The following is a 21,008-nucleotide window of genomic DNA, read 5'->3' on the forward strand; positions in this document are numbered from 1 at the left end:
ATATTTTTCTATCTCAGAAAATTTCTTTTGGGCTCGACCGAGAGGCTTGCAAACCGTACCCTGGCTCCCATCCATCAAAATTGTATACAAATACAAAATTGAATTTTGGCGCCTCAAAGTGTCAAACGCGATTGAGCCCTTAATAATTTAAATTGTTAAAAAAATATGAACATAGAAAAGGTATACCAACGAGTGATATAAAGTGGAAAACTGCTAAATCGGAACAAAAAAAAAACATGCTCGTGAGCTTCAGAATGCTGATTTACTCGCATCTTTCGTGCTAGCGAGTAAACAAAGCTAAAATGATTCGTGAGCGTATTCGGAGCTGTTCAGAGTCAATTGCGCTTTTGGAAAAATGCTGATTCCCTTCGAAGATTTCTGGTTTTCAACTGGTATTTTAATGTCGATTTGATGGATATACAATTGATTTGTCTGTCAAAATCATAATAAGTCGAAACTTGTTCGGTTTCTCGCGAATAAATGTTCACGAACTTTTTGATATTTCTTTTTGTATGTTCTCCCGAGCACGCGGGTGTGAACTTACTCACACCAAGGCTATTCGCGAGTCTGTCATGTTTGTTTTGCGTTGGTGTGTGAACATTGGTGATGTCGGAGAAGAATTGTCCGTCGATTAGAACGTGGTCGATTTGGTTCTCGGTTTGGTTTTCGGGTGATCTTAGGTGTTCTTTTGGATATCTTTGCGCGGGAAGAAGGTGCTTCGGACTACCATACCACGAAGGGCTGCAAAGTTGGCGCATCGTTGGCCGTTGTCGTTCGATACCGCCCGATCACCGGTCTGTACATCTCCTCTCGTCCTTTCTGTGAGTTCATGTCACAAACAACGATTTTCACGTCACGCGACGGGCATCCGTCATATATCTGCTCCAGCTGCGCGTAAAGCGTCTCTTTCTCGTCGTTGAGACGTCTCCCTTCGTGTGGGCAGTGTACGTTGATAATGCTGTGGTTGAATAAATGGCCTTTAATCCTCATCTTGCACATCCTTGCGTTGATCGGCTGCCACCCGATAACGCGTTGCCGCAGCTTGCCCAACACTATGGATACAGTTTCTAGCTCATTTGTGGTGCCACAGCTTTCGTAGAAGGTAGCCGCTCGATGACCACTTTTCCACACCTTCTGTCCAGTCCAACAATGTTCCTGCAGCGCTACGATATCGAAGTTACGGGGTTGTAGTTCGTCAAATATTATCCTGTCGCAACCTGCGAAACCAAGTGACTTGCAGTTCCACGTTCCAAGTTTCCAATCGTAGTCCTTATTTCGTCGCGTAGGTCTTTGCCGATTGTTCCGGGTCGTATTATCTCCTATGTTATTCGCAATAAGGTTTTTAACGGGTGGCTTATTGGGCCTACGCCAACACTCCTGTCTCGTCGGAGCGCCATCGTGCCAGCTCTGTATAACGTCCCAACCAGGAGTTTTTTCACACGACACAAACGAAATGAGGAGTCTTGTTTCTGGCAGATGAGTATAAACTTTTTTTTTGCTCTCATAATTCTGCAATCATGCTCATCACGTTTGAATTTCAAAAGCATACTGAATATAGAGAACGACTATTCTTTGGAGACTATCAAGAAACATCCAGGAAGTAGCAAAACTTTCTTGATTGATATATCTAACAAATGTTTTTAGTTGGTATATTATCCTAAAAATAGAAAATACAAAAATTGTACCAATTTTGCGAATTCATTGCATTGATCTTATCTTTATTTAGTTTTACAAATTTAGTCCGATAGTGATGCCGGATACAGAACATCTAATTTTAGGAAAAGAATGTAATGTTTGAAATGATAACATTCAAACACTACTATCTGAGCAACTTTATCTAGTACCGTAATCCGGGGTAACATTGATCATTTTTTTTAGTTTTTCTTAAATTTTTCATTTCACAATACAAATGTTACAAGTTTCATATTTTTAAAACAAGTACTGGCACCCACCGCTCCAAGCTATGTACTTTATTTTGTTTTTTCGAAAGATTTAATTATGTTTAAATAAATGTTTTAAGTGATTTTTTGATTCTGCTGATATGGGGTAACATTGATCACCCAAGTAAACAACGTTCGCTAATATTGGAAATGTCGTTACTTACTAAAATCAGGGCCCCTGAAGCCAAATATGAAGACCAAACTCTTACAAGTCATTTACTTTTTGAGTTATTTCAAAATTAAAAACGGTTCAAGGTGTTTTTAATTTTGAAATACGCGTAATACGCCTAAAAGTAGGCAATTTCCTCAGGAAATTCTACATTCGTAATAGTAATTAGTTAATGTTGCCTAATTGAATAAACTTATGAAAGATTTGACAACGGAATCGTTTTCGGCGATGCCATTTTTAGTAACACTCGCATTTTCCTTGATCACATCGTCTGCAGAACTCATGTGAGACATGAATTTTCGGTAGTGTCAGTGAAAATGATAGAAATCATTGTTTCAAAAAGTTGACCAATTTGCGCATGAACTAAACGCAATTTTGGCAAAAACCTTAATTATCATTAGCTTATGAATATACGAAAGAGAGGCACCATTCATGGTTCGAAAATGTTTCATCAATAAATCTTTATTTGAACGTTTAACAAGATGATTCATCCCGATCAATGTTACCCCGCTGATCAATGTTACCCCGGATTACGGTACCATAAAATCGGGTGTAATTGATCAGAAGGGTGAAATTGATCATCGTATCACACGATTTTATTTACCCGTAATGGAGCACAAATACTGATGTAATCTGCAGTAAATGAACGTTGCTTGTCGTAACTATTGTCGAATTGTGTGTTGTGAAGTTTTTTGCGTTAAAGAATGTTTATTACTATGAAAATAACGTAAAATTTCAAAATCATGCACGGTGCAGTATTGACAAACACCTATGAACTTATATTTATGAGCATGGATTTGAACATGGTATAAACCTGAAAGTTTGTGAGGATGCTTGAGATATATTCCCAAACCAGATTTCATCACCAAAACTCGTACCAATTGGCTCATACGGTTGAAATAATTGAATTTCTGTTAGATATCATTGAATTCCTTAGAAAATTGCATACATTTAGGCGTTTTCAGCGTAATTCTTGAAATTTAACTATTCGTTATTTATATAAATATTGCATTGTTAAGAATTTTACAAGCATATTCGGATTCAGGGTGCTCAAATTTATCATATCATAAACTAACAATAATGGTATTGACAAGTGATCAATTTCACCCCGAAAAGAGATCCTCTGAATTTTTATTTAAGAGGTATTTGTTAATACTAAAATGACATTTGTTAGAAAATTTCGGTACATAAGTCGATGAGGCTCACCTTCGTACTTGTTTTCCTGCATTTAGTTGTTTGGGATTGTTAACATTATAGAAAACAGACTAGAAAAACCGTGAAAAATGATCAATTTCACCCGAAATTACGGTATCCAGATGTTGTAATGATTTTGTATGCGCATCTCTTATCGTCACATAAACTCCGATCAGAGATCTTCCATAATTATCTCACTAAACACTACATATTATCTTTTCGTGTTACCGAATCAGCCTATCGGGAGCCATTGGACAACAAAAGTGAATAAAAACTTGTTCTCCAGCAACATTTAGCTGCATCACCACACCACTACACATACTTTGATTGCACTGCCTTGGCGCGAAGTATGCTGGCCTTTACGGCGTTTGCAAACCCAAACAGAATCGCAACTCTGCAAGCGCGCAAACAACAAACAGGAGAACGGTCCCAGTTGTTCAATTCCGACGCGATCGATTATAGCAAACTACACCACCAACCAGAATCCAGTTTGCCCATACATGAATACCTGCATGGTGCCTCTACGGTGGGTCTAAAAGCATTATTGATGACAAAAAACATCCAGGCATTGCAGGATTTGTTCTCAATTGATTTTGCAACACGACCAAAGCAAGCGAAGAAAAAAATTGCATTTATATCGGTCTATGATCGGCAATGTTTCGCAAATTGTAAACAGCAGCAGCGCAGGAGAGCCCTAAAGAGAGAATGATGATAAAACCCATTTAACACGCTTATTTACCATTAGGGGTAGGTGTTTTACTTTACTGGCATGATAAACAATCCCCGATCATCTGATAGGGGTCATGCACAAATTACGTCACGCTCTTAGGGGGGGAGGGGGTCGAGCCAAGCGTGACAAGCCTTACAAAATTTTCGGAGGACTCATATAAAAAGTGTGGGGGTCGAAAAAATTGGAATTTAGCGTGACATAATTTGTGTACCATCCCATAGCAATAGTGCCTCCCAAATTTCGAGCTTGTTTTTTTCGCAAATTCATATTTTTAATATGTCAGTAGACGTTGAACAGACTCTCATGATGTGCAGCGGATCATGATTGTCACAGAAGGCGATTAGTGAGAGATTTTCTTTTTTCTCAGAATTCAACCCATGGTATTCCAGCATCCTCTTTGTGAACTTGAATATGTTTCATCGAAGTAAATGAAAGTTATTGAATATGAAGACTTAGGGGCATGCGTGCATCATTTACCCAAAACTAACCAAATAACCATCGGGTTAACGTTCAACATCTAATTTAATCTAAGTGAGTTTGAAGACATTTCGTTGACGTAATCAATGGTTTGTGTATTTAGAGCATTTCCAGATCAAAACGCGAAAAAAAGAGTTATTTTTAGACTAACTATTTCCAATGCAAGTGAAACTTTTCACTTGTGTTAGTAGCTATACGATATGACATTTTCCATAATTTCTTTTTTATATAGCTTAGACTACGTTTTGAAAAGTGCCTATCAAATAAAAGGATTTTTATCTAAAAAATGGTGCATTGGATAAAAATTGTGTTCTAGCAAATAACAAGCATTATTAGAAGAAATACACTGATGACACAATTAGAAATTCACAGAGAGTTTGCTAGTATACCGTATCCTTAGTATGGTGGGTCTCGAATTGATGGCCATTATTTCATTTAGACAACGGTTTTAGACACACCGTGGCCTAGCTATCTGCAATCTGCACACGACGGCAAATAGTTCACTTGCACTACCGCTGGCTGGCTGCTGCAGTTGTATAGTCATTTGCTGCCGCAATTCCGAGCGTAATCCACGGAACAGAAGAAACCGGTTCCTACGACGACAGCAGCAGCAACGTAAGGACCGGTCAACGAAGATCGCGTCTTGTGAAGTGCACTTGATCTGCCGCCCCTGCTCTGGTATAGCTGAAGCTCTCTATAGACACCACTCTAAAGGTGCTTGCATGAACGTCGGTCTGTCGGAGGTTTTATGAATGGAAATTACCATCATTTGTAACCGTGGGCTGCAGCGCACGCGGACGACGAAAGTGCAGTGGGAAGGAAGAAGCCGTCCTGTCCGGAGTCTTGTCGAGAGACGATCATTTCGTTCTGCGGAGATCTCAGAACGGCTAAACTGTTTGCATAAACAACGCCTGCGCTCGACGGGAGGTGAAATTATCGAGCACCGCCTTATATGCTGCATATTCTTAGCTGTGGTACGCGCCGTATCTGCGCTGTCTCAAGTGGCCACCTAACGTCATAGTTAATTGACGAAGCACTTGCTTGATGCATTATTTATTTTGAAATAAACATTTCTAGATGGTCTATCTTCTAGCTAGCATAGGTAGGGAGCTACCATCAGATTGGAGGGATATGGCCAAGGTCATTCAAAGAAGTTATTCTTAATCATTTCAAATCATGAGATAAAAGACCGGTTGGTAACCTGCAATTTTAAAATGATGTTTTGGTTGGTCGACAGAAATGCAAACGTGTATTCGGATTTTTACACAAATTTGATTGTACAACTCACTACTATAGAGTATGCAAAACCATACATGGGCATATGACCATTTCTCGACTTGCGGGACCTTGCATTCTCCTTTTTTGGAAAACAATAAGTAAAACTCCTACATTTTGATTCAATATGGTTGAAACTATTTGATGTCACATAATTTCAGCAGTTTTAGACAAATCAAATTTTAGGAAAGTTAAAAGTTTTCATTTTAAACCATGCATTTAGTAGATAACGAAGTTCCGATTTCATCATATTTATCAGAAATTACCCAATCCAAACAATTCTATTGCCTGAGCTAGTCTGGGTCAATGATTTTCAAAACAATATCCAATCAGCACACATGTTATAATTGATGCATCTATGATCTGGTCATGTATCAGTTGATATCAGTTTTGGAAATGTTCGCATCACGTAGCACCGCATGAGTGTATACTAGAGTTTCCATTCCGGGACATCCTGGGACAAAAATCCCAGTATTTGACCAATTTCGGGATTTCCCGATTCCCGAAATATTTGTTCTGATATCCCGGGAATCCCGGAATTCCCGAAATGTACGTAGAATTTGATGAAATCCACTAAATTTCATTGGAAAACATTGACATTTTTCCTCACTATCAAGCGTTATTTGAATATTATGAAAAATATAATCAACGAGTAACAATTTTCATGAAAAGACTAATTTACCGAGTAAGAGCACATGTTTTTATTTGTGTAGATGCAAAGTTTTAATGTTTTTCTCTTCAACAAAACCCTAGGCTGAAGAAGCAAATTCAAAGTACACTTAAACTTCAGTCCATTATTTTCAGTATTTAACTTTTATCATGATATTCTACAATATCTTCAATGGTCTTTAATCGCATCTTTTGTTCTAAAGTTTTGTTGACTTTTCAAAAATCTGATGCAAATTGCTTTAATGTTATGACTCAAAGTTTCAACATAGGGAGCCGGATCCCACTATTGGCATTTTTGATTCACTTGATCACTTTGGCAGTGAGGTTTTTTGAGAGCTACAAAGCTCATATTCGGTCACAATGTGCGTTGAACTCAAGCGCAAAGTTTCAGACAACAAGGATTTTCTTAAAGGCTTTCAGTCTCAACGGGAATCAGAACTACAAGAATATGATTGAAAATACAATCGAAACGTTGGCATAGAAGAACTCTTGTAGTTCTGATTGCCGTTGCCACTGAAAGGCGATAAGAAAATCCCTGGTGCAACTTATAACAGTCGAAAGCTTCCAATAGTTTCAGACAACTCGGCCGATAAAAAACCCTTATGCCAAAATGAATCATGGAAGTGCCCAAGTAGCTCTGCACCCTACTTCCATTCATAATTATTATAGAGAATTTGAAAAAAAAATCTAGCAATTAGTCAAGCTAAGTTTTGATTTCTGTTAAGTTACTTCATCACAATAAGAAAGTCATTTATGAAATCTGATTTGTTACAATAAACATTTTCTTATGTTATTGAAGAAACATTGTTTTGTTGAATACCAAAATAACCAAAATACTAGTTTTATTGAGAAGATGGTAAATCCCGGGATTCCGGGAGTACGAATAACTTCCGCCTCCAGGTCTCCAAGTGTTCGTTGGCCAACATCAGGCAGGATTTATGGTCGAACGAGCTACAACGGAACAAATATTCGCCATCCACCAGGTGTTGCAGAAATGCCCTAAATACAATGTATCAACCCATCATTTATTCATCGATTTAAAATCGGCCTATGAGGCCAAGATCAGCTATGGCAGATTATGCACAAATACGGTTTCCCGGACAAACTGATAAGATTGATCAAGGCGACAATGGAGCGAGTGATGTGCGTAGTCTGAGTCTCAGGGACACTCTTGAGTCCCTTCGAATCTTGCAGAGGATTACAACAAGGTGATTGCCTTTCGTGTTTAGTGTTCAACATTGCGTTAGAGGGTGTGATAAGAAGAGCGGGGATAGATTTTCAGAAAGTCCGTTCAGCTATTTGGTTTCGCCGACGACATTGATATCGTAGCACGCAACTTTGAGTCGATGGCGGATACGTACATCTTACTAAGGGCTAGACGAATCAGACTGAACATCAATGTGTCGCAGACAAAGTACATGATAGCGAGGGGCTCAAGAGAGAACACGGCACGCCCCCGTGCCGCACGAAACTAACCATCTACAAAACGCTGATTAGACCGGTACTCCTCTATGGGCACGAAACGCGCCCTTGGTGTTTTCGAACGGAAGGTGTTGCGAACCATCTACGGCGGAGTGCAGATGGAAGAAGGAACGTAGAGAATGCGGATGAACATTGAACTGCACCAGCTGCTGGAAGAACCAACCATCGTCCACCTCGCAAAATTAGGAGGTTGCGATAGGCCGGGCATGTCACCAGAATGTCGGATAACAATCCGGGGAAATTGGTTCTCGAAAACAATCCGACCGCCACAAGACGACGTGGTGCGTAAATCGATCAAATTGAGGACGATCTGCAAACCCTTTGCAGAATTCATGGCTGGCGACAAGCAGCCATGGACCGAGTCGAATGGAGACGTCTCCTACGAGAGTCACGAGATGGCAATAAAAGCAATAGGGCGAATTATGCCAAACTTAGGTGGTCCAAGAAACAGTACTAGGCGTCTGCTAGCTAACGTCCCGTCATCAATACTGCGAAATGGAGTTCCTGCTTGGGGCAAGGCACTGGAAACAAAGCGGAACCCTAAAAAGCTGAACAGAGCGTATCGGCTGATAACAGTGCGAGTCGCGAGTGCGTATAGAACGATATCATCAGATGCTGTATTCTTCGTTAAAGCCGGATGATCCCCATCTGCATCACTTTGGTGGAGGATATCGAGTGCTACCGACGAAGAAAAATCAGAAACATGTGGAAGATGGTCAAAGTTGGATGAATAGGAAGTCTACCTGACACAGTTCCTATCGGGTCATGGATGTTTCAGAAATTATCTCCATACATTCGAGGAAACACCGCAACATGTAGTTTTTGGCTGTCCAAGATTCGCAGAAGCACGGAACGAAATATTCGGAAACAGTGACGGAGATTTAAACATCGCGCAGAAAATGTGTCAACATGTAAGTACCGTTTTGATTCATATTACGGGCACTTAAGGCCTCAGTGAAGTATAACCCAGCTTGGACCATACAAAATAAATCATTCTGTATGATTTTTTAGCGTTATCGAGCATCGGAAGCCCTTAACTTTCGGAGGGTTGGTAAAGAATACGCGTCCGCAACTTGAATAATTTTAAATAAATCAAAACGTGTGGCCTTTTCATGATTCTTATTCCGGACGCTCCCTCACTTTTGCCTCATATTCCGGACGCTTTGATTCGAATTACAGACAGCTCATAATAATCATTAATGGAACAGTCAAATCATCAATTGAAATCGTGAAACTTGAGAGACGTCTAAGGTAGTTGGGCATTACAAATTTGCAATGATATTCATGGAAAAAACCTAATAAAACGAGCCTCGAAAATGAGAACTTTTGGACGGCGAAAATTGAAACATTTCGTGTGAAATGTTTCCCATACAAACGAGAGTGTCCGTAATTTGAAGCTGTCCGTAATATGAATCAAAACGGTACTTGGACGCGGTGACAAGAGCGAGAAATGGCGAGAAGCCAGAGGGCGTCGGGCCGCGATCGGAGTAGGCTAGATCCTCCGTCGGCAACTACGCCGAGTAGTTAGAGCGTCACGTAGTTTCGGTGAAAAAAGCCGGCAAATGGTCGCAGGACCGACCTCGGCATCTTCCCGGATAGCTTCGGTACGGAAGAACTTCCGCCGCCGGGTAAATCTTCGTCGGAATAGGATAGATCCACCGCCAGTGAACCTGAGGTCATCCTCCAACAGGAGTCGCTGGACTGACATCGGCACTCTACCGGTCAACACTGGAGTAAGGACTACGCGTAACGTTATCGGTTTCGGAAGATATTCCTCCGTTGGGGAACTCTCCATCGAACTAGGATAACTTCACCGTCGGGAACTACGCGTTGTAGTATCGATCACGACAAATCGCCGGCTTCGGGTCGTCGGGGTGATTGAGTGAAGTGATTCCTCAACCGGAATTGCAAGACCGATCTCTGCATTTAACCGGTCTGGCCGAAAAGCATGACGACCAGAACAATGGAGTCCAGTGAATCAAGAAGCACAGGAGCATTTACCATAAAAAGTCTCACAATGACCCAGGTGTGTACCCGGCAAATCGCAGTAAGAGCGGATCAGAAAGATGCGACGAAAAGGCGTAGTGACATCAATATGCCCTCAACCCCCTTAAGTATTACCATGAGGTAGTTCTGGGAAGATATCGGACTTGTAGCTCAAGCCAAATAAAGGTGGTGGGTACATAATTATTTTACATTTATAAGGTTTTTAATCACCGCATGACTTTAATATTATGAAAATTTATTGGCTTTTATCGGTGAATGCAATACTGTACTCAGAGTGAAAGGGAGTAACGAAAGTAATGAAATGACAAGATGGATAGAATCGCAAGCGAGCGACGAGAGAAATGAATAGAAGTTGAAAATTTGTTTTTAACAGAGGGCCATATGTGTGAACAACACAATCGAAACGACAAATCGTTGCCTAACGTCCTGGTCTTGAACGGCTAGATGTTGTAGTGTTGGTCACTACTAACACTAGACAGGCAAAAATTTGTCGCCTCGACCTGTTAACTATATTGTTCGGCGTACTCTGAGTACAGTATTGCATTCACCGATAAAAGCCAATAAATTTTCATAATACATAATTATTTTCCCCTATTTTTTCTTTGTTTGTTACCATACTCAGGATGTGCGTACATGATAGACCGTTCAGTAAGAACCGCGGAGTCTAAACTCATTAGCACTCCAGATAGCCAGGTTACGTGTAAGTTTCTAGCTTTGCTAGAAGTGCGATAAAAAATGGGTACTTTGAGGACTATCAACGAAGAAAACCCGGAACGAAAGTCATTTGCTGTCGATCACACAAGATAACCACGATAAAGCTTTCTCTGAACTGAAATACTTGACCGATACTGATCACTATGCAACAACAAAATATGAAATAACGTAGAAAATCTTCGCATATTTCCAATTACACCCGATTCTGTTTTTGCACGGATTTTTTTTGCACGGATTTTTTTTGCACGGCTTTTTTTGCACGGTTTCTCGAAATAACACGGATTTTTTTTGCACGGTTTCTCGAAATAACACGGATTTTTTTTGCACGGTTTCTCGAAATAACACGGATTTTTTTTGCACGGTTTCTTGAAATAACACGGTTCTTTGTTATTCAAAGTAATTCTTGGGATTCCATCGATTTCCGGCATCTACTTGTCAGCCCCGTTCCAAAAATACTCATATTGCATGGGTTCCAAGTGATTTTCCCAAACCGGAAGTCGCCATCTTGGATTCCCAATTGGCACCGGACATCGATTTCCGGCATCTACTCGTCGGTCCCGTTCCTAAAATACCCATATTGCATGGGTTCCAAGTGATTTTCCCAAACCGGAAGTCGCCATCTTGGATTCCCAATTGGCACCGGACATCGATTTCCGGCATGTATGCGTCGGCCCCGTTCCAAAAGTACCCATATTGCATGGGTTCTAAGTGATTTTCCCAAACCGGAAGTCGCCATCTTAGATTCCCAATTGGCACCGGACATCTACTCGTCGGTCCCGTTTCAAAAATACCCATATTGCATGGGTTCCAAGTGGTTTTCCCAAACCGGAAGTCGCCATCTTGGATTCCCAATTGGTACCGGACATCGTTTTCCAAGAATCTCTTCGGAACTCCAATAATCCCTATGGAACTTTTTTTGCACGGTTTCTCGAAATAACACGGATTTTTTTTGCACGGTTTCTCGAAATAGCACGGATTTTTTTTGCACGGTTTCTCGAAATAACACGGATTTTTTTTGCACGGTTTCTCGAAATAACACGGATTTTTTTTGCACGGTATTTTTTTTACACGGTACGCATCCCCCGTGCAAAAACAGAATCGGGTGTATATGCTATCTCAAACTTCAAGAATAAATGAAATAGCAACATCCACGTCACACCTTTTCCTGATCCGAAAACAGTTCGCGAATCGCAAGAAACCTTGCCGAAGGCTGCAGTTTAGAGACTACTCCTTAAGATAGTCTCAAAATTTCAGTCATCAAAAAAAAATCTGTGTATATCCAACATAAATGATAGTATTTCGAGCAATCTCTAGACCACATGATACTTGGATAACTAGTTCGTTACAACTGCCCAAGAAAGTGCTTCCATCCATAACAGTGCACTTAATCGCCGCCGAGCTGATCCGAAAAGTTGCTCAATTCACTCAACCTTGACTAAACAAATTATCTACAGCGATTTTGATGACGCCTTCCAACCACCGCACTTACCGTGTCCACTGACTGTTGGATTGACGGATTTTCCGGAGCTCCAAAAACAGTTACCCTCGGATCACAGAGGCTTTGCGTGTTTGCGCTGTCCTGAAAGCAAAACCCAAAAAACTAGGCTATCTAGAGCCGAACCATGTTTTACACTAATTAACAATTATCAAAACATCGGTGTTTGAGCTGTGGAGGTATTTTTTTTCTCTCTTCGCCGCTTCCCGCTATGATAAACGCTGTCGAAATCCGAGAGGTAAAACAAACCTTTACAACTCGCCAACTAAGCTGGAGCATAAACTTATGTTATCTATATCTTATCAAGCGGAAAGTCGTTGGACGCGGACCGATCTGGGTCAAAACAGGGAAAGCACTAAGCGGTTTCCGATTCGTTTTTTTTTTTGGAGAACTGTGTCATTGTTCACTGGTTCAGAATCCGAAAAACAAGAGTTTTTTATATAATATAAATATAAAATGTCTTTATCCACTATCAAATAAGTGGATAAAGACATTTAATTTATAAATCAAAACTTTGCCTTAAGAACAATCTTTTGACCTTCAAACAAATTTTCAGGCCAGCCATGTTTTATGTTGTGCCAATATGGACTAGCTGTTGTAATACCAGAAAGAAAGCTCTGCAGAGGAGATTATCCAAATGTTACAGAATATCCAATATCGAAACATTAAGCAAATTTCGAATGAAATTGATAATAGTTTTAGACAAAAATAGGTGCAATCTTCTATATCTACGATTAATGCGTTATATATTCAGGTAAAGTTAATTTGAAAGCGTTTTTTTTTTTCTTATAAGCAAGTGAAATAAATTTATCTTTAAAAAAAAAACATGAACTGCTACGTCATATGAAATGTAATATGTTGATAACATAATGTTAATAAAAGCTTCTAGCAGAAGAACCGACGCCTAATACGTTTAGATATCGAAAACTAAAAACAAGCAAGTTTTTCGAGTTCTGAACCAGTGTGCAATGCGAGTCGCTAGTCAGCGATCTTGTTGTAGCAATTTCACGTCGTTCTATTCGAAGATTTGGCAAAATTCCCAGCGGGGCAGCGGCTGCTTGCTAAACGGAAGCTGTCTGCACACAAATTATAGATACCTACATATCCCATAGAGGCCACGTTTTAGGTTGATTCACCCGTCATCTTCGTCATGCCCGCCGAAGTCTGCCGCATGAGAACGTGAGAAGATGTGATGTTGATTCACGAGAACCGAGGTTACCATCTTGAGAGGCTGTTCAAGTCTTTCGTTTTCGACGATTGGTTCGTCAATTCAGCGGTGGTGGCGGGATCATATGTTTTGACTTGGGCACTTCAGTGAGCATCGACATTTAGATGGTGAGAATATTTTAACGCCGATGACGGTATGTTATTGGGATTGATTTCCGGGGGATTAATGCTGCATAGTGCAGCTATTTGAATCGATTATAGGGGAGGAAATCGATGAGCTAATATGAAAGAAATAGCGGTATGATGATTGGTCATGGTCGCAAATCTGAGATGATTTTAGATTGCAAAGCGTGTTTCGATGTTGGTTGACCCGAAATCGCAAACTAGCAGTAAACTGGGTGAATGCAAATAACTGTGGATACTTTTAAGTAGATTTCCTCAATTTTCCATTTATCCATGCAAATTTGTAAGCGTACCAACTTTATTGATCAAATAACGACAGAAATGGATCATTTGAGCTTTTGGTTTATCATAGATTCGTAATTTCTAATTTCTCTACTTTTTTGTGTTTGTTTGTTTTTCTTATTATTATTATCCCACAATTGTTTCACAAGTTCTCAAAAAGCTTTTCTAATTTTGAAATCTGTGTTGATTTTGGTCATTGGTCATTCCGGATTGATTCCGAAGATATTCTGAAATTTCAGGGGTACCAGCGCGTAGCCACAACCCTAGAAAATATCTTTGGCTACAGTTTTTTTCTCACGTTAAGCTAATTAACAATTTTTTAGTAAAGAGCATTTGTGTTTCTTTCACCACTCTGCCGTACAAAGATCTTAGAATCTCCGAAAAACTTATATTTGTAATTTTAAAATTTGTATGATTTTATAGAAAACATTTTTCGTTGACAAACCGACTAAAAGCGAAATGGTGGTCAAAGAAATTTTATATGGAGGGATGTTAATGTTTGAAGAAACATAGGAATATGTTCATATCAGATGATCGATGTTCAAAATCGTCACAGATTCTGAAAACAGAAATGTTTTAGGAAAAAAAAAATCGTAATCGTAAATCAATCATCAATCAATTAAAAAAATGATGCTGCATATAGAGGGATAAATACATAAAATCCATCTGGTTTCAGTGTATACATAATTTACTGAACTGAAAATAACAATAAACCAATAACTCAACAAATGTATGGCTCATTATAAAATTAACCAAAAAAAAAAAAACATTATAAAATTAATCAAAAATCAATCTATCTTTCTTTACAGGGTATGCATCAATATGGAAAACGACCGATGATTCAACATGATCTACATCCCACAAAGAACAGTAAGCAAGGCACAAATTCAAATAACTAAAGCTATATAGTTCTTAGAAGCATTCAGACTTTAAATTCATAAGATTCAAACAAGCAATCAAAATGGCAAATTGTCCAATTACAAACCTCCATCAGTTCATATCTGAGGGGATCATCGATTCCACAAACCCGAAGATTGGCAGCTTTTCGGATCAGCCGATCATGAGGCTTCTTGTAGTGGTATCTAACGGGATTGTATCTTGACTGTGCCGATGCTGCGATTATCACGAGGAGCTCTTACTAGCTCGAAATTTTAAATAAAATGAACCGAATCAGTCGAAAGTAGTATGTTTCACACAATTTTAATAGCAGACGATGTTCCTCCCTTTCGTATTCTTCGCCTTCTTCTGATCGACCAATCTGGGACATAAGGTATATGAAGTTGATAACTTGGTTAGGGATTTGCATATCTTTGAAAATTCATGGACGCGTTCGGATGGACAATAAAACATTATTTCAATAGTTTACAACAAATGAAAAAACACGAATGTTAGGCTTTCGAGCAATTTTTAAATATTTCTGATTTCCATAACTTTTACGCACATCAAAAGTTATAGCAATCGGAATTCGAAACCCAATACAAGCGTTAATATGAATGTTCTGCTTTATATGATTTTTCCAATGGTTTTCTTTATTGAAACTAACATGTAGAAAAATGTCAGATCAATAGATGCTTATTACAACTGGTCAAGAAACAGTTTAGTGAACAGTATGATGTTATTACGGTCCGACGGCGCTGCAGTAAATTCTCAAATTTCATGAGATTATGTGGGATAAATTATGTGAACCAAATCAAGTTGTGTCAAGCTATTTATAGATTTGCTTGAAATCAACGTTTTCTTTTGAAACAGTTATTAAACTATTTAGACAAGTGTGTGGGATTCAGTAAGTTAAGGACATGAAACTTTGATGTCTTGTCTTTCGATTGAGGTGCTGATCAAGGAATTTCGTTAAGCCAGCAAAAAGTTATAAACGTTTAAAATATTTCATGCCAACGTAACGCTCTTGGTTTTGAAATTCCAATTTCACTCCTGTATAGAGAAGAAACACGTAGTTCTACGTCAAAAAAAACTAAAACTATCATCACTAAAACTATCATCTCTCAGCGAGGACCTACTTAACAGATTTAATTTTTTTTTGTCAGTATACTGGCACACATATCTAGTTTCTAAAAGGGGCAAAAGGATCTTGGGAATGCTCCTGTGGCCGGAGTTATTCAGATGGGTTAGTGGGTCAGGTCGACTGAAAATGGTCCTGTACTTTTGTGCCCCTGGAGGTTGGCAAATTCAAGTCACAGATAATTTCCAAAATCGGCTACAACGTGGCCACTATATAAAGGAACCATATGCACAAGCGTAACCAGTGCCCTTCCGGAGGATCATGAACAGAATTGATGTCCATACAGTCTCATTCAATTAACAAATTTTCAGTATAACGTGGTTAAACAGTGGTTATTCAAGAATGACTTGAAGTTCATTCAAGAATGACATGAAGTTCAGATTATCAAATCTACAAGCGTAAATAATGAGTTTTATGAATTTATTTTTAGCACAGAACTTTGGATCTACAAGCGTTACTAGTAGCAAACAGTAATCTCCCGGAGCAAATACATTGGCTCAATCAGATATGTTTTGTCTAAATATGAGTTCAACGACTGATAAGGCCATCCAAGAACTTCTTTGGGTGTCGGCCTACAGATCGTAGAAAACAGAATTCCAAGACGGAGCAATTAAAAAACACTCGAGCGTTAACAACGAACTCAGGTGCGATGCCAAAAATATAACAATTTTTGTTATAGATGTGTTACTAAAAATATAACAGATTAAGAACAAAGCCATCTTGATAACAACATTTTATCAACTTCTGTTATTTTTAACTGCTGCTGATAGGAATGTGTTACAATCTTGTTATATGCTTCTGGTTGGGTCATTTTGTCATTTTCCATAACATAATTAAAACAAAATGTGTTATAAGAAATTGCTCTCTTATTTTTATAACAAATTGTGTTTGAGATTGAATCAAATTTTTATCAGTCTTCGTTATTATAACTGATTTTGTTTTAATTATGTTATAATTTCCTCCATCAACTTGAAGCGTTTCTAACGTAAATGAATTAAAATTTGTTATTTGTAACAAATTTTTATACAATTGCGCTAAAATTTTGTTGTAATCCGTAATTGGCCGTAATCGTACAGCTTTTCATGAGAACCAAACTGAGAGGCATGGATTCAAATCCCACCGATCGAGAATCTTTCCAGGTTGGAAATTTTCTCGACTTCCCAGGCATAGAGTATCTTCTGAATATAATATGTGGCAGTTCCTTCCGAAACAGGTTCCAGGTTCCCTTGTGCTCTTGTTCCCAGAATGTCAGCCATACTCACAAAAAATTCCAGGGTTCTATTCTAGAGTGCCATATCTTTCAGATAAATCTATAAGAACGAAATACGATTCAAAAATGGGTTTTCGACTGTGTCTGGATTAGAACGTAAATTAGATGTATTTTTGGAAGCATGAGAGCATTAATGACGTACATTAAGTTAAAGCTTTCCTGTGAAATTCAGGTAAAACCAAGAAATTAGACACCCAATTTAGTAATGCATAAAGAGATAATTATTCAATTTATTTCAATTTACTTTATTGCAAACGTACCATTAGATTGGTCTCAAAAAGAACGAAGAAACACCTAAGCAGTAGCGTAGCGGGGGGTGGTGGTCTGCACCGGGCCCCTAGCATAAAGTGTTAGTGCGAATTTCTAAAAAAACAATAAAAGTTTGACATACCTTGTAGGAAACTGACAATTTGTAAGTTGCCATAAAAAACTAGCATGGCAGTCATAAGTGTTGGAGGTGACTTGAATTAGATGTACAAGGGTCCCTAATTATCCCATATTTTTAATACTTTAGGGCTAGGTTTATAGTGGGCTAAGGGTCCCGGGGGACCGTGGCTTTATTCTCCACATTTTAGGAACCTTCGCAGATATTTGTATTTGTATTTGCATGAGAAAACTGAACCTTCTTATAGCTAAACGCGGCCCTGATATAGATACTTATTAAAGCTACCTATTTTGAAGATGTTGAGTCTAATTACTGCTTAGAATTTAAATCGTTGTCCTCCATGAAATTGATTGCAAAATCGGAATTGCTTCAGGTATTAATTATTAAATCATCCAAATATACTTACCAAAAATCATCCAAATTTATTATCTGGTGCCCTTAAATACTTAAATACCTTTATACATCAGGACGTTTCCTTAAATAATATCTCTTGGTTTTTTTAATTTTTTTATTAGTATCATTTCAAACATTACATTCATTTCTCATACCTAGGTGTTGTGTGTTATTAGACAACACTATCATCCTAATTTGGCAAAACAAATTTAAGATTTTTTTAACATTTTGTTAACAACATATTACAGTTCATTTGCCGTAGCAGTTCAGATTTTTTACAGGTGAGTTGATTTCACCTGCCTATAAGAGAAAAAAACGCTTTGAATATACTTAACCTAACTTAACCTAAACATATAACGCATTAATCGTGGCAATAGAAGATTGTAACGATTTTTGCCTGAAATTATCAATTATTTTATTTGTAATTTGTTCCAATGTTTCAACATTGGATATTCTATGTAACGCATTGGTACTATACCAGGGATGAAAATTCAGAATCATTTTCAAAATTTTATTTTGAATTCTCTTCAGAGCTTTCTTCCTGGTATTACAACAACTAGTCCATATTGGTACAGCATACAACATGGCTGGCCTGAAAATTTGTTTGAATATCAAAAGCTTGTTCTTAAGACAAAGTTTTGATTTTCTTTTAATAAGGGGAAAGAGACATTTTACATTTTTATTACATTTGGCTTGAATGACCTCAATCTGATTTTTGAAAGTTAAATTCTTATCTAGCATAAGCCCTAAATACTTAACTTCATCTGACCAATTTATTGGAACCCCTCTCATCGTGACAACATGTCTACTTAAAGGTTTCAAATAAAGAGCTTTGGGTTTATGTGGGAATATTATTAGTTGCGTTTTGGAAGCATTAGGAGAAATCTTCCATTTCTGCAAGTATGAAGAATAAATATCTAAGCTTTTTTGAAATCGACTACAGATGACACGCAGGCTTCGTCGTTTGGCCTGTGCCATCCGCAAACAAGGATTTTTGACATCCCTGAGGTAACTCAGGTAAATGAGATGTGAAAATATTGTATAATATTGGTCCCGAAATGCTGCCTTGAGGAACACCAGCTCTTACAGGAAGTCTTTCAGATCTGGAGTTCTGATAATTTATCTGAAGTGAACGATTTGACAGATAACTTTGAATTATTCTAACAATGTATGTTGGAAAATTAAAGTTTTTTTAATTTAACAATCAAGCCTTCATGCCAAACACTGTCGAATGCTTTTTTTATGTCTAGAAAAGCAAGAACAGCAGAATAGTCTTCAGATTTGTTGGAACGGATCAAATTTGTTACACGTAAAAGTTGTTGAGTGGTCGAATGTCCATGGCGGAATCCGAACTGCTCATTGGCAAAAATTGAATTCTCGATGATGTGGGCCATCATTCTGTTCAAAATAACCTTTTCAAAGAGTTTACTGATGGAGGAAAGCAAACTGATTGGACGATAGCTAGAAGCTTCTGCAGGATTTTTGTCTGGTTTTAAAATTGGAACAATGAGCATGATTATGATCTTCCTGATGGGTATGATTCATGATCAAGCGATCGTTAACTGACAAATGAGCATTGTATGATACTCTACCGAACAAATTCCGGAAACGACCGTTATCGTAACGAATATTATCTTTTATCTGCCTGGCACGAGCTTCAATGACTCTCTTGCGTGAAGGCCAATCCCAAAAAATTGACTTATGATTAGCCCCGCAATTAGAGCATATGAACTTGGTGGTATCTTCCTTTACTGGACAGACGTCCTTGGCGTGAGAAGAACCTCCACAAATCATGCATTTAGCATCCATGCGACAAATTTTTGTACCATGACCCCACTTTTGGTACCGACGGCACTGAGTGGGTTTCTGGTAATTTCCTCCAAGTTTCTGAAAATATTCCCATGTCACACGGACATCGAACAAAAGTTTTGCTTTTTCTAAAGCTTTAATATTATTTAGTTCTTTTTTGATAAAGTGAACTAAATAATATTCTTGAGAAAGCCCTTTCCGAACAATGCCAGATTGGGTTCTCTTTTTCATAATGATTACTTGGACTGGATAAAATCCAAGCATATCATTTATTCCATTTTTGATCTCTTCAGGTGGCTTATAGTCACTTGAGAGACCTTTCAAGACGACTTTGAACAAACGTTCAGTTTTGTCGTCATAAGTAAAAAAAATGTGCTTCTTCTCTTCAAGATGTCTGAGAAGAAGTTCGCGATCTTTAAGAGTTTCCGGCAAAACGCGACAGTCTCCTTTCTTTGCGATTCGGAAGGAAACCTTGATTCCCCTAATTGAGTTCAAGATCTCCTGCCTAAATCCCCCAAATTTGGAATAACTGACCACGATAGGCGGCACTCTTTGCTTCCTCACTTGAATCAAAGAGCCTGGGCTAGAGCCTGCTTCGATTTGGTGTTCGGAAAATTTGTCTAGAGCATTGAACTGATTGCTCATTTCGATACAATTATTCATTTCACCCTTGGAAAAAAGTTCGCATTCCGGGTAAGTGTCATTTCTTCCATGCTTTCCACGTTTAGTGACACTTTTTTGGAAGGAAGTTGTGAATTCAGAGATTTACCCTTCCTTTTGTTTGTTGTTGATACCATGTTTAGTGAATATACGAAAGAAGACGTGACCTTCGAGAGTTTTTTTTCCCAAGACGGTGTCCAAGAAGGATTACCACCGCTAGCTTTCGCACTGAAAGGTACCGTTTTTATTTTAGCACTGAAAAGTACTGTTTTATTGCTTTATGTAGTTTTTAAGAAAACTCACAAGAGCAGAGAGAATTCGTGTACGCACAGCATGAAGGTACGATGCGCACTGAAAAAAAAAACTTCTGGTAATTTCTACGAAATCATGGCAAGGATTTCCCCTACTTTTTTGTCAAGAGTAACCAAAGATTCCTCCACCTTTACGTTGAAAAAACTAGAAAATACTCCTAAAAATTAGGCTAGGAATTGTTTCAGGATTTGTTTTTGCAAAAATTCCAACTGGATTTGTTTAGAATCAAAATAAGCAATAAATCCAGGGAACTTTTTCTAATGCTTTCATGTATAAACTCTACATAATGTTCTGAACAATCTAATCGTTCATAAAAATGTCAATTCATTAATGGGTTTTTAGAGAAATTACCACAGACATTTCGAAAATTTCTACCTG

The 21,008-nt window shown here is 38.4% G+C and overlaps 1 protein-coding gene across 1 annotated transcript in view; it reads left to right on the forward strand.

The window, feature by feature from the left end:
- Window positions 1–21,008, forward strand: part of LOC5565618 (rho GTPase-activating protein conundrum) — a 354,294-nt gene that overhangs the window by 115,902 nt on the left and 217,384 nt on the right. Inside the window, 1 exon segment of the mRNA XM_021844844.1 lies at window positions 14,594–14,654. The gene's annotated coding sequence lies outside the window, so the exon portion shown is untranslated.

The sequence above is a fragment of the Aedes aegypti genome, chromosome 2 (genome assembly GCF_002204515.2).
Source record: "Aedes aegypti strain LVP_AGWG chromosome 2, AaegL5.0 Primary Assembly, whole genome shotgun sequence".
Classification (NCBI taxonomy): Eukaryota; Metazoa; Arthropoda; class Insecta; order Diptera; family Culicidae; genus Aedes; species Aedes aegypti.